Source organism: Typopeltis vanoorti, chromosome 7 (genome assembly GCF_054136105.1).
Source record: "Typopeltis vanoorti isolate ZY-2024b chromosome 7, IOZ_Tvanoo_1.0, whole genome shotgun sequence".
Classification (NCBI taxonomy): Eukaryota; Metazoa; Arthropoda; class Arachnida; order Uropygi; family Thelyphonidae; genus Typopeltis; species Typopeltis vanoorti.
The window spans coordinates 40,581,391-40,595,313 of NC_143555.1; the positions used below are offsets into that span (position 1 = coordinate 40,581,391).

Here is a 13,923-nt window from a genome sequence, read left to right on the forward strand (position 1 = left end):
GATCAAAGGTAGACAAAGAGTGTAATGAAGTTTGGAAACGCTCATGTGTGTGCACTTACGTTTTATAATATAGTGTAAATGCAGTTCGCGCATCGCAATTAAGTTCCGTTCTGTTTTGAGCTCACGCGTAGACTTACACTTTACCAAATGAGGCTTTCGAATTCAGATCCGACAGAATACTTGGTTAATTTTTATTATTGTGGTCTCCTCATGTCTGTATATTGTGTGTGTTCTTCTGGAAGGTTTGCCTGTTTTACTGGATGAAAAACTTGAGTTTCGAAGTGAAAAAAAATATCATGTATCCGCGTATGAGAACGGCTAACTCACCTTCGGTTGAAAAGTCCTAATAAAGTTTCTTTGCATCCTAAATCTTTGCATCCCAAATTCTAACTCAGATCTTTCGAATCAAAGGGCAATATTGAAACCGACTGAAATACTGAAGCTCTCATGGATATGCGAAAGTTATATAATAAAAAAAGATTAAAATCATAAATCATACTAATCTGCGATCCTTCTGACCTTCACCACATCTTCATGTCTTTGCGATTCGTATTGAAGCATAGTTCATATTCCTTAGCAAATTACATTGGTATGTTTCAATTTAAATTGATAATAATGACTGCAAATATTTGTTTATTCTTGTGCAATTTGAATAGCATACCTACTGCTTTAAACAGTTACGCATACCAGGCAACATAATCTAAACCTCTACTATCGTGTATTACGTTAACAGTTAAAATGGGCGGTCATTTATTTATTTTTATATCGCCAATTTTACTATTAATGTAGTACACGATAATAGCGATTTAAATTTTGTTGCATGGTATGGTAAGAAATGGTACATTCTTCCAATCCCTGAGGCGAGATACCTCGTCTTTAGTCAAAAATCCATTCTAATGATTCCCAATCATTGATGGGATTCGACCCATCTTTCCAACCGTAAAAATATTTCCTCATCCCCACTACTGCACTCTGGAAATACATTAATAAACGTATTTGTCGGTCTTAAAGAATGAAACCTGTCTCTTGACATAATCTAAATTTCCTTGCCAAAATGTCATTGAGTTGTCTTTATTTAAGTAGTTAAGAGGTATTTCTAAACCAGTAAAGTCGCTCACTAACAAAATTGAAAAAAAAAAAAAAAAAAGACATTATTTGTTAAAGTAACATTATTGGAGTCTATAGCAAAAAAAATCGAATTAAATTAAATTAAATTTATGAAAGCAATCGTTTGCTATGCCATATCATAGCTAACAAATAAATTGACTAAAAATATTAGTTTCCCCTACGCAACAATGGTATTTTTATATTATTAAACTTATGCTCAACACTGGTATTTGGTGATATCAAAATTTAGTCACTTGTTAGTCAGTAATATATTTATAACAATATCTAATGATGCTAAGAGACTTCGATTTTGATTTGGTTCATTTTCTAGTGCTCATCTGAACCTCGAAATAAATAATTCATATATTCAACAAACAATCGACTGAAGAAGTAATTTGTGGCCAATATGCTCTACTGATTAATATTTATTGCACACAACAGCTCTCATTTGTATAGTGATAACAGGAGTGTGTTTTATTACCACGAATACAGTGAATCGTTTTTTTTTCCCTTATCACACTACATTTGCTCAAAGTAAACAGTCAGACACGTAACATTTTGACGTATATGTATTTATTGACCAGCACATCGACTACACTGGTAGAATAAGGAGACAGTGCAAGAAAAAACGATAGATGTTAACACCAGAAATATTTCTAAAAGCAAATGGCTCTGTAAAGCGATGCTTCGAAAAAATGCTTGTTGTAGAGGAAAGAGCAACTGGATGCCTAGAAGAAAAAATTACAGACAAAAATTCTTAGTCAAGTCTCACTTATGTACATTAACAGGCGATGCTCTGGTTCATTTTTTTTTTCTCTGCTAATTTGTCTGCATATTGCTCTTTAAAGCCATAACTACATGCAACATCAGAAACTGGAAACAGTGACGAACAGTTTAATTTAAATCAAATGTACAGGTATAAAGAGGGTGCTGTTGAGGAAGTGTTTGAACCCTGTTCTGCTCTAGTCTAGCAGACGGTACTGGGAAGTATCTCCAGCACGCAGATTATATGCCGATATTTATGTACAGTCACAGGTATGAGCTTCAGTTCTTTTTGTAGTTCGTCTTCAATAGACATATCTCGAGTTTGTGCTGTTGTTCAGCGACACACATCCGTTTTATCCCAAAAGTGATGCATGCCAATTCCATGTCAGATTGCCACCAACAGAGTAGCACAAAATGAGTATTTCGGTTACGGGGATTAATGAAGTAGATATTAATTCTAAGCTGTGCGCTGTCTTATTAAGTAGTTTAAGCCTTTCGCAAACAAGACTTGCGATTATTGTAATAATAAATAATACTTACGATTATGGGAATAACAAACTTGCTCATCAGGTATTTAATTTTCTTTTGGCTATAATGCTTTACTGTAAAACCTAAGCCAAAATAAACTCATGATTCGTGTTTACAGATGAGGTTGATAAACGTCTTAAAAATATTTCTTTCATATGTCTTACATAATATAATGCAATTATAAATTTTCCGAGAGGTATATATTTTTGTGATACTCGGCCATGCATTTAAAGGTTTGACGCTCATTTTTCTATATTTGAATCGCGTCCTGAAGAGGCAGAAATACGTCAAAAGTTGTTCTCAAGTGACCTCTTCTTGAAACGTTTTTTAAGTCCAAGTAAATTAAAAAAAACAAAACAAAACATTGTTTATGTGCTCGTGTCTCTCAGAACCACCAGTCAACTATTTCTGACCGCCGAGTTCTTGAAATACGCACTCAGACCGTCCAAATAAATAATATTCCGTATTTCAAAAGTTCAGTTAAGAAATGAGGGTGTGTGTGTGGAGGAGGGGGGGTTGCAAAGGGATTTCTACTGAGAAACATGACTATCAGCGCCTTAAAACAGAGCCGTAGTGAACTACAATTTTATGTGTCGATGTTTGTTATAATAATGGTGGTGTGGAGTGTATGTGTGACTGCGCGCGCTTCTAAACCGGACTAACTGAAGTATGATCTAACACGGAGTGATTTTTCTGGCTACTACGCACGGAGATCCCTCGTCATCCATCCGGCGGTGCACATCATGCAAGCCCTCGTCGGATGAGCAGCGCGTGGTGTTTGGCTCGACATATTTTCGTGGGATTTTTATTACTATTATTATTATTTCTTTTTTTGTTTCTTTTTCTGTTATCAAAATAGGACTTCTACACACAGCCTATCACTGTTGGGCTTGAGCAGGAGGTGAAGGACTACGACTTGATTCCGACGTGGTAGACACCGCCGCTGGACTACTCGGCGGGGCGCTGCTGCCGTAGAAGCTCCCGAAGCTGCCATTGGTGTTCTCATTCTCCTCGTCGGGCGACCTCCTGTCCGTCGTCTCGGCGCGGTGACTCACGGGCAGGCCGAGGCTGGCTGCGCTACCTGCCGTGCTCCGAGACTGGTTGCTGCTGTTGCTGCTCCCGCTCGACTGCTGCTTCATCTGATGCTGCTGCTGCATCTGCTGCTGGAGGAGTCTGCGGGGAAAAAGACGGGAAGGTCAGTTTGGCTAGTATGAAATTCTACGGGCATACAGTGCGTTACAATTATCAGAAACCAAGTGTGAGTTAGAAAGGCCGAGAAGAACAACAATAAGAAAGACACACACGTCAAGGTTACTCCGACAAACGCATTTGAAAAAATCACACATAAATTATAGGAGTGAGATATGAAGAACAAATTACGTTGCTAATAGTTATTGTTGTGTACACTCCTATATGGCGTTTTTTCGTTCAGTGGAACGCAAACGGAGAACAGTTGATTAATTTTTTTTTGTCTGCTAATAAACGTAGAGCAAGTTTGCAAAACTATTGATGTTTTCTTCTCATGTTTATACAGTTCTGCATGAAACAATTAGTAAATGACAGAGATGATATTTCTATCTTAAGAGTTTCTAAATTAACAGTTTCTTTTATTACAGTTTTCACTGAAGTCGAGTTAGTGGGGGGCCAAAGATTTTTGTTTCTATTATTTAGTATTCTGGATCTAATGTTTCACCTTCATTAATGGGTATCGACGATGCCCTTCGATTAGAAAGATCTGGGTTCGAATCCCGTCTAGGACGCGAAAAACCTTTTCAGGCCTTTTCAAGTGAAGGTGAGTCAGCCACTCTCATATGGGGATGGAGGAGTTTTTCTCCTGGAAACTAGGGTTTCTCATTCCGCAAAACAGGCAAACCGGTCAGAAGAACAGACACAACTTATAGATATATAATATATTGCCTCATAGCAGTAAATCCAAAATCAACCAACTAATCTCCACCGAAACATTCTAGCTAGTGAGCACTCACTCAGTCGACAGACATAGCACAATTGCATGATGGCATTAACCATACTGGGAGCTACATGCTATGTCCTTGACCTACGTAATATAAACTGTTAAGCTTACAGCATATGTATCATTTGTAATTCTTCAGTCTGAGTTTAGATAAAGATGTAACGATATTTTATAGCAATCTTTCTTGGATACATTTAAAGCAATGACAATAATACACTATAGACAGCACAACAAAACAATGCAAGCAATGTCAACAATGCACTACGTTCAGACAATACAAGTAATGCTTATAGTATGTACAATACAACGTAGTAATACAAGCAAATTCAATAATACCATATGACAAAAGAATACAACAATGCGGTGCAAGCTAGCAATAGATCGAAGCTTCATTTGGAATTACATTGTTCATGAGAGTCAAACAATAAGCTATGCTTACGTAACAACAATAACGAGAATAATGATATTTTCTTATCATTATCTTGTGGAAAAGAGGGAACAATTAAAAAAAAAGAAGAAAATACGTCCTAATTATAGTTAAAATCTTAAAAGTGAGGAAACGGAATAAAGTATTAAAGGCACCGATCTATTATTGTACTGAGCAATAGAGATTTCAAATTTGAGTATTCTATCTGCCTGTCTTCCATAAGATATTTTTACATGCATCAAGTTCGATGTGAAATAAATGGAGTCTACTCCCAGCAATAATACCTGCCTGATTTAACACGTAATGCAGCGCGAACGACTAAATTCTCATATTAGAATACGTCAAGCAATCCAGATTGTTAGAAAAAAAAATGATTGACATCTTGATCACACCCATAGGCTATCCAAGTAGTAATTACGTCCATCCCTCAATGCCTTCCTTCTCTTATTTCCCGTGCATCAACTTATTCAGATTTTAAAACGAATACCGCGTGATCCCTCGCAATTTAGAGAACTTTGAAGGGGGGGGGGAGTCTGAGGCTTCGTATATCTTATTGAAATAAATTACCGTGGTTTCGTAAACTGGAGAACGGATGGAAGAAGGGCATACAAGAAAACAGAAGACGGCATGCAAAGCACATTACGGAAACATGTTAAGTGTGAGGTGAGGCGGGGATAAATAATCCAGTTGAAATTACAGTGGTTGACAGAGCGGCCCACAAATTACCGTCCAGCGAATCTCCTAAATTAATATATTTTAGGGAAAGAAAAACATCTACTAAGCCACCCCCCACCCCCAGTGAGTACCGAAGATACCATTTGCGAAAAAAAAAAAAAAAAAAAAAAACAGCTGTAACATCCGATTTGAATAATTAACTAAGATTTGAATCTGATTATGAAAAATTACAGAATGGTATATTGCAGTTAAGTGATATCCACTAAACAATTAATAATTTTTTTCTTGCTTATGAGCAAAAAAAAAAAAACCTGATAACTATTGTATGCTAAGACAGCCGAATAACTTGATAGCCATTGTCTGCTATTCTTAAACTGGACAGGACTTTTGAAGAAGAGTTCAACAAACGAACCGCACACCGCAAAACAGCTGTCAAGAAATTACGAAGGCTTCCGATTTAATAGAATGCAATATGACCTTCCATAACTAGTATTTAAGTACTATGCACTAAGGTTGTGGAGTTCTCAAAGGTCACGGGTGATCAGACATAAAATTGGAAAGAAAAGGAAATTAGTCATATACAGCAGGCAGTCTACGAGTACCAGGATGGTTAAGTCTGATGTATTCGTTTCTTTTGCGGTTTTTTTTTTTTTTTTTGTCGTCTTACGCGATCATCAAAAGATGAACCATAACTTCTGTGAAAAGGATGTACAACTATCCAAACAGCCACGCCAGATCTCTATCAATTTTTTATTAATGACAAGAAGTGGTCTGCTATACATTGTTGTACAATTAGAAACAATTGCGCAACAATTTGTGGCGTTGTTGCAGATTTCTTTATTTGAAAAAAAAAAAAAAACACGTGTAAATAGAAGATTTGCTACAATAGAGCAGCATTCATAGGTATTATAATCACTGCTATCATTTGAGTAAACATGAATTGAGTCTTCACTGCATATTGATAAACAAACTTAGCATGTTTATTGCTTGTTCCATCGAAATGGTATTTTCCACTTTAAAATGATATTTAGTGGAAATGATCTCTTATCACAATACCGCCGGAAAGGAATTAATAAGTGCTTGGAATAAAATTACAGCAACAGTCACGTGTTAATTTGCTGAGATAGTTTGCATTAGCAAAGGCTTTTCGTCTGTAGAAATGTTGCACGGAATGATCGTGTGAAAATAATATCTTAGAGACACGTTCCTTTGTTTTAATGTCGATGCAGTTCAGTCCCGTTGTTCTGGCCTTTTGCTACGCTTACTAGATACCCGCGCGTGCATCACGGCAGCACAATTCCACTCTGCTGCTCAGCTATGATGGGGTTACTTTGATTCTCTTCCCACACTCCTGCCGCATACAATGATGTACCATTGCTACAAACAACGATGGTTCACTGCTCTGCTAGGGACATGCAATAGACGTAAAAGTTTGGAAAATCAGCAGATTGCAACCACACATTATTGTATATATATACCGAGCAATCAGATTATTACAGTTGGCAGAACTAGTAAGACATTTCAGTTGGCAAGACAACATCTATCACGTTGGAAATAAAAATATTTAAGTTATTATAGAACTCTGTTCTTAAATGGAGTTATATAGCTGCGCCGAGTTCTGAGAAAAAATACCATTCTGTAGAGTTTATTATCTATTTTATATGATCTCAATCGCTGTGTAGTACAGTCAGAGGAGCAATGAATAAACAGTGCTTAATTATTAGAAACTGAGCCTCCATAGCTCAGTTGGTATAGACGAGTTCTTTGGTTCGAATTCCGTATATAATGTGAGACGCCTCTATCAGGTGTTTTCAATCGGATTGTGAGTTAGCACGGGGTCTCACACGCAAGTGGGAAGTTTTTTCTCCCGAACACTCGGGTTTTTCCCTCAGAATAGGGAAATTGATCCTGTGAACACACATTGCACACAGGATACCAACTGCAAGATGGAAGAGATTAGAGCATCACCATCTTATCTTTCTGTTGCACATTATGGATCTCAGGTCAAGATCCATATAAATCAACCTCCTGGATGGAGATGACACTTGACAGGAATTATTATAATCATATTTTTGTAATTTCCACATTTATGTGTAATAGTGAAGCTGACCATAGTATAGCAATATTGGTGATAACGATATGTTCGGCATCTGAATGAGTTGTTCAACTAGTAGTTTCCATCATTTTCAGCACAGAATTGATTCAAACCCAACCAAATCCATGTGAAACAGTCTTATTATAATTGCATTCAGTCAGTGTGAGCTTCGCGGTTTCGTAGTTGGAGCCTCTGTGGCTCCAACTACGAAAATGTGTGTCAAAGATGCCCTTTGGTTAGAAATACTCGTATTTGGGTTCATTCCATCTAGGATGTAAACAATAAGGACATTTTTCAAATGAAGGTGAGTTTAGCCAGTCTCATACGAAGGTGAAAGGTTTTACTTCTGGTATCTCGTTTTTTTTTTTTTTAATCAGGAAAACAGACAAATAGGCCAGAAGATCGCATGCAGGAAACAGACACAGTGCATTGGCTTCAAAGTTGCAGAAATGAGAAGAAAAAAAAAACAGCATCTGAAATACTTTTGGGTAAAAACAAAGATCAATGTCAGAGGGAACTCGCAGTTTTATGCAAAGTGCGTCTGTAAATGGCGAAGCTCTATCGATATGTGTGCGTGTGTGTGTGTGTGTGTGATTTTATCACACACACACACACACACACACACACACACACACACACACACACACACACACACACACACACACACACACACACACACACACCTATATCTATAACTTATAACCTATATCTATATGTGCATATAGATATAGATTATAAGCATGGATTTCAACCAAGGTGCCCCCAGATTTGGTAATCCATGACGAAAGTTATATACGATTAGACGAATATAAATTCCGGTAATCCTCATTGACTGTAAAATGTAGATTGATTTACAGAATTCAAGATAAAAAGGGGTAAAGAGTGCCTCTTGGGAAAAATAATGGGCTACACAGTCCCTTGATGGTAATCAAACTTCGTCAGCATACCTTGCGCTTATACCATGGATCGCTTATGATGGCAACATTAACTCACGGGCGGAACATTTCAGGATTGGGTTGTTCGGGATTACAGTCGAAGAAACTATGACTATGAAGCAAGTATATTAGGTTAGTTAGTTGTTTTTTTTTCTCTTGGAAACCTCCAATTTCCAAGAGAAAAAAACTCTGCCAACCATCCAGAAGGGTGTTCAAAGAAAGGTCTGGAGAACGGGATAGTGACAACGAACAGATGCTCTTTCACAAATCATCTGAATCCAGAACACCCACACCTTTCGATATTCTGAGAATGCCTGTAAAACAGCGGAAAGAGCATCTCTTCACTTTCACACCATTCATGGTCTGAAACCACAACCCTGCTTGTTGGAGGCATGAAATGGTGTGACATATTCATGTTTCTAGAATAGGGTTGATTATCTAACTCTCATTCCAGATAAACTGTCAGAAAAATTTGGCACAAATTGTTGGAAGAGTGGTTCAAAATTTATTTTGATAAACTGACGACACATTTCAACTTAAATCAACTCTATGCTAAAGCAGGTTTAAAACTAAATGCTCATAACTTGTTATAGAACATTTAACTGTAGGGGACGTATTTATTCCTACAGAGATTTTATCACTAAATTACGGATGTCCAGAGTAGAGCTAAGCATCTGAGAAAATATAAAATTATATCCAAACTATTACGAATATTAAAAAAAAAAAATTCCTCAAACGCCTTTATATTCTCCAAAAGGAGTACCCGACAATATTTTAAGAATATTATAACGAATCTCGAATATTTTATGAATAAGCTTTTATTTCAATAACAATTAGTCATTTATTATTTCTTTATCTTAAGGCCAAATCGTTTGGTGTAGTTTTATTTGCATAAATCTTACTCTAAACCGTCTACTCAGCACCTGTTCTAACTAAAGTTGTCGACACAGTCGTATTTCAACTGCAGTGCTAAAGTCACCGCGAACAATGCATTTTAATTAGCGAATTAAAATGGAGGAAAATGTCATACGAAACGAGACGTAACAAAATTACATAAGATTAAATTTGAACATTGTTGTTATTTCAGGATTATTCAGAATCAAGGAAGTAAATAAATTCGAGGTCGTTACTATACTGTTTGTATTATCTCGTACGATTGCTGTGATTAAAAATTGTGACCGATAAAGAATTTCTTTCCTGTGGCCACTAGAATAGTTGTCAGTTTGTTTAACAATCTTCCGTATGCATTATTCCCTGAGTGGGCTATCCACAAGGAACATCGTGCATATTATATACCAATGATACCGGAATTCAACTTTCATTGGGATATAAAATTCTGTAACCAGAAAACTACAGAAATCTAATGAAAATAAGCCGAGAGCCACTTTCCTATATATCTTAAAAAAAAAAAAAAAACCTCAAAGAAATACAATTCAACACTCCTGTGAATACGAAAATGAGCTCCAAAATTAAGAACAAAGTTCATATTATGATTTAATTCCGTAGCTAATAAAATAACAATAACATTTTATAAATATTTGATTTCGACGTTCATTACAATTAATAACAAAGTGCGAATATATGATGACATATCAATCCTTTGACGAATTGCTGACGCTTGAGATTGGTGAGGTGGTCAACCTTTCTCCTTGAGAAACTGGAAATTTAACCTTAATTGAAGTGATGAAATGCTCAAAACCTGAAATATATGACTTGGTGTAAGAAACAGTTGAAAACATTTCTTCTGAGGTATCATTGAATAATAAGTCCTCTGACGACTATCAATTCATTAAGTTCCAAATAGCGTTTCAATTCAGCATGAGAACGAAAATAAATTAGTACCAAATTATCTTCTAAAAATGAGCAATCCATTTCTGTGATTGATTTGATTCCATTGGGTGGAGTCTATACTGGGACCACTTATTCAATGCTTTTTAGCAGCAGGTGCATTTTACTTTCTCTTCTTCCATCTTATTCATACATACCTATGAATTGACAAATTGAGGCCGTTAGTTGTCGTGTTTTTGGGAGATGGACCGAGTCCTTGACTCTTTATCACGTCATCTGAATGAAGAAAATCTGTGTGGATGGGATGTTATTGAGCTAAAAGCTCTAGTAATGGCTGGGTAACAGCAATAGCCAAGACTCAATTAAAACTTCATTGACTACAGCATTGCCATCCGTTACCCTGGATTTTGTCAAAAGCCAACCCCAAATTGAGGCAGTCCTTATCCTTATAAGGACTGGCTTAAAGGGGCGAAGCAAGAATGCTTTTTATCTTCCCCGTTATCTGTAGAGGACAGTGTAGGGATAAGTTGTTATTGAGCTATTAAATCTCTGATCATGGCAGGAGGGTAACAGCAATAGCCGAGCCTCAGTTAGAACTTCATTGGCTACAGCATTGCCATCCATTAGCCTCCAAGGGTATTCAAGGATCTATACTCCAAGTCCTGAGGCAGTTAACAATAGAAAGTAATTACTTATAGCACTAAGATAATATCTTAAAATCGGTGTATTTCGTATTTAAAGTTTTTGCGAATTTTAGAGAAATAAAAAGAAAAAGAAAAAAATACGTTTTCTAAAAATTTAAATAATAAAATAAAGTTAATTTTATATAAAATGAAAAAAAGCTATATGCAAGTAGCCCTATTTATTTCTATACTGATTTTACATATTTTAAAATAACAATGAGAATATATTTCGAAATACTTCTTTGTACCATAGGTTCTATAAAAGAAATGCACAAAGACTTCTTTATTCTGTCAGATTCGTACATCTTTGATAACAAATTCCTGTTATTACTGAGATCTAAATTTCGCTGTCTCTCTTGAAAAGCATTTTTGTTCTTTCGACATATTGTAATAAGTGACTTGTATACATACGATTCCGAATGAGACTCTTTCACCCAACATTTCCCATGAAAACACTCGTCTGGTGAAGATGTCATCAGTGCACTTAATTTCGTAATTTTCACCAAAAGTAACGCCAGAACTCGATTCTGTAATTCCCTTCATTAAAACCATTAACAGCAAAGTGCGGTGGCACTCAAGATACACGAAAGAAAAGAGCGACATCGTTGCAACTGGTAGCCACAATGACAAGATAATTAAATTGCCTTAAGCTACTAATGTTATTTTATGAGCCAACAGTGAAGCTCTAAATGGCTTGCCTCTTGAGGTCTGGTTCCGGTTGCTATTCAAATATCTCTTGCTGTTTACAACAACCTTGAGATGTTTCTCGTTAGAGGGGAAGATTTACTTAATGCAAGAAATAAAAAAAAAGTTTGATTACAAAGAACATTTCAAATGAGTAAATTACTTGGAATATTTGTACTGATGGGCTTAGGAGGAATAGAGGGCGCTACTATCGAACGTGTCAGAAGTAACAGACAAATGAATCGGCACCACTTTCTGTAGTCGCACTACAGTAATGATTATTTGGTTTACAAGAAGTACTGCGGACACAGCTTCCAGCGCTATTAGCGACTCGTGTGTGTGTGTGTGTGTGTGTGTTCTGGTTCACTGTCGGCAAAGACAAAAATATAATTAAAAGTAAAATTGTCTGTAGATAAGTAATACATCATCATCACCATGTTTCACCCACCGTCAACAACAAGACTATATTTATATACGATCGCTGCAACACCAAAAACACTCCGCTGGCTTTCTCATCATTAAACCATCTAACCTTCCGACAGGTGAAAACAGAACGCTAATCCATTTCTTACGTAACTTTGCGTTGAATCTTAATAACCGCGCGTTAATATGTATTTTTCATGGCTTGATGAAGACGACAGAACTGAAATGAGCACGAATATATTTCTAACAAGTGCATAATACGTTTTCCGTTTACAGTTCATAGCCTACTTGACATTGAGCGAATTGTTCGTCGGCACACACACACACAAATGAAATCCATAAAAGGCTATTAAATAGGAGAAAAACGATGTCATAGTAACGGTAGTTATTGTTGAAGTCAAAATAAGTGATGATGGTTTAACAACAGACCCATTCTTTAATTATTATGTTTTGGAAAAAGTGCCATTGTAAACAGAAATATGTCTGCTAGTGGCGCAGTTCACAAAGTGCATTTTGTATTGAATTTTTAATACAAAATTTAATCTGATTTAACGATTATTTAAATAGAATTCAAGGAGAATTAAGAATTTCATTGATAATGAATGCAACATACACTGTAAAGATAACCGTAAATGTTGCCGAAAATAGTTACATCGATCTCCAAAGATGGGTTAAACAATAAAAGAAATCTAATATATCTAGTCCATTACTTCTGGTGCAGAACCAAGTTCAACTTTTTTTTTTTTTAAACCAATTCTATATAAGCCAACTGGCGGTTTTAGAACTTATTTCAATTGCTTTTAATTTGAATTTCATTTGTTTAGAACACCAGTGACCCTTTCTGTCCTCTGAAAGCTCTTCATGATAAATTGGGACTTTTACAGCACGTGATGCTTGTTATGTAGAGGATGTGCAAAATTACATTGATAATCGCAACCTCTTTGTGTTGTGTATGTGTGTTGGCGTCATTTTGACTGTGGGATAGTAATCTTCCAACAGTTCTAGCGGTGCGATTATAAGCAACCCTGTGTTATTCCACACGAATCATTGGTGGCACTCCCTTATAAATATCCCGAGTAAGAAGTTAGGCATGCACTTCACAGCGTCTCCAGTTGACAAGCCCGGAAGAAAGTACTTGTGTCACTGCTGCTGCTGCTGCTCGAGTGAAAGCATGTTCGTTATTCTAGTCCTAAGCTAGCAAATACTTTCCATCAATAAAAGAGTGGAAGGAGATGATAATTGTACTTAATCATCCATACAAGCACTACTTCTGGTAGTTCAGGATAAAAAAAATATAAAAAATAAACTAAATTCTCTATTATTTGATAACGTAGTTTAAAAGTAATATGGAATAGCTGGAGTAACTCAGTCCTTTGTAAAATCGGGTTTTCCCTAGGCATATATACATACACCAACAAACGGATCGTGTGATGCACAACAATGGTTATTGTTAATGCTTTGTAGGAGAGCGGAAAAATAGTACGTTGCCATTGTTGGTAACATATGGCAGTTGTATATCTAGTATTGTTGCGACATAAAGCGAAAGAGACATTGTTGATATCAAATACATGAATCGACAATAAAAATATCCAAATACGAAAAAAAAGAAAAAAAACAATAATGTGAACAGGAGAGGAGAGGAAGGAAAGCTTTACGAATGCTGATATATATCAGCTTGTACTGTATTAAAAACGAACATGAAAAGATTGAAAAAACTCAGATCAAATTAAACCTCATCGTAACCAATTATAGACGATCATTTCCAACAAAAATCGCTTTGTCTCAAAAACAAATGACAAACTTTAATTAAAAATTATATTCATTTATATCTTAATTTGCAT

General features: G+C 36.1%; 1 long non-coding RNA gene across 2 annotated transcripts in view; it reads right to left on the reverse strand.

Annotated features, from left to right (window-relative positions):
* Positions 1 to 1,737: 1,737 nt before the first annotated feature.
* The window catches only part of LOC150104604 (uncharacterized), a 341,285-nt gene continuing 329,099 nt past the window's right edge, over positions 1,738 to 13,923 (reverse strand). For both annotated transcript variants that reach the window (XR_016548542.1, XR_016548541.1), the window contains one exon: positions 1,738 to 3,573. This is a non-coding gene — a long non-coding RNA (uncharacterized LOC150104604). The remainder of the gene's footprint in view (positions 3,574 to 13,923) is intronic.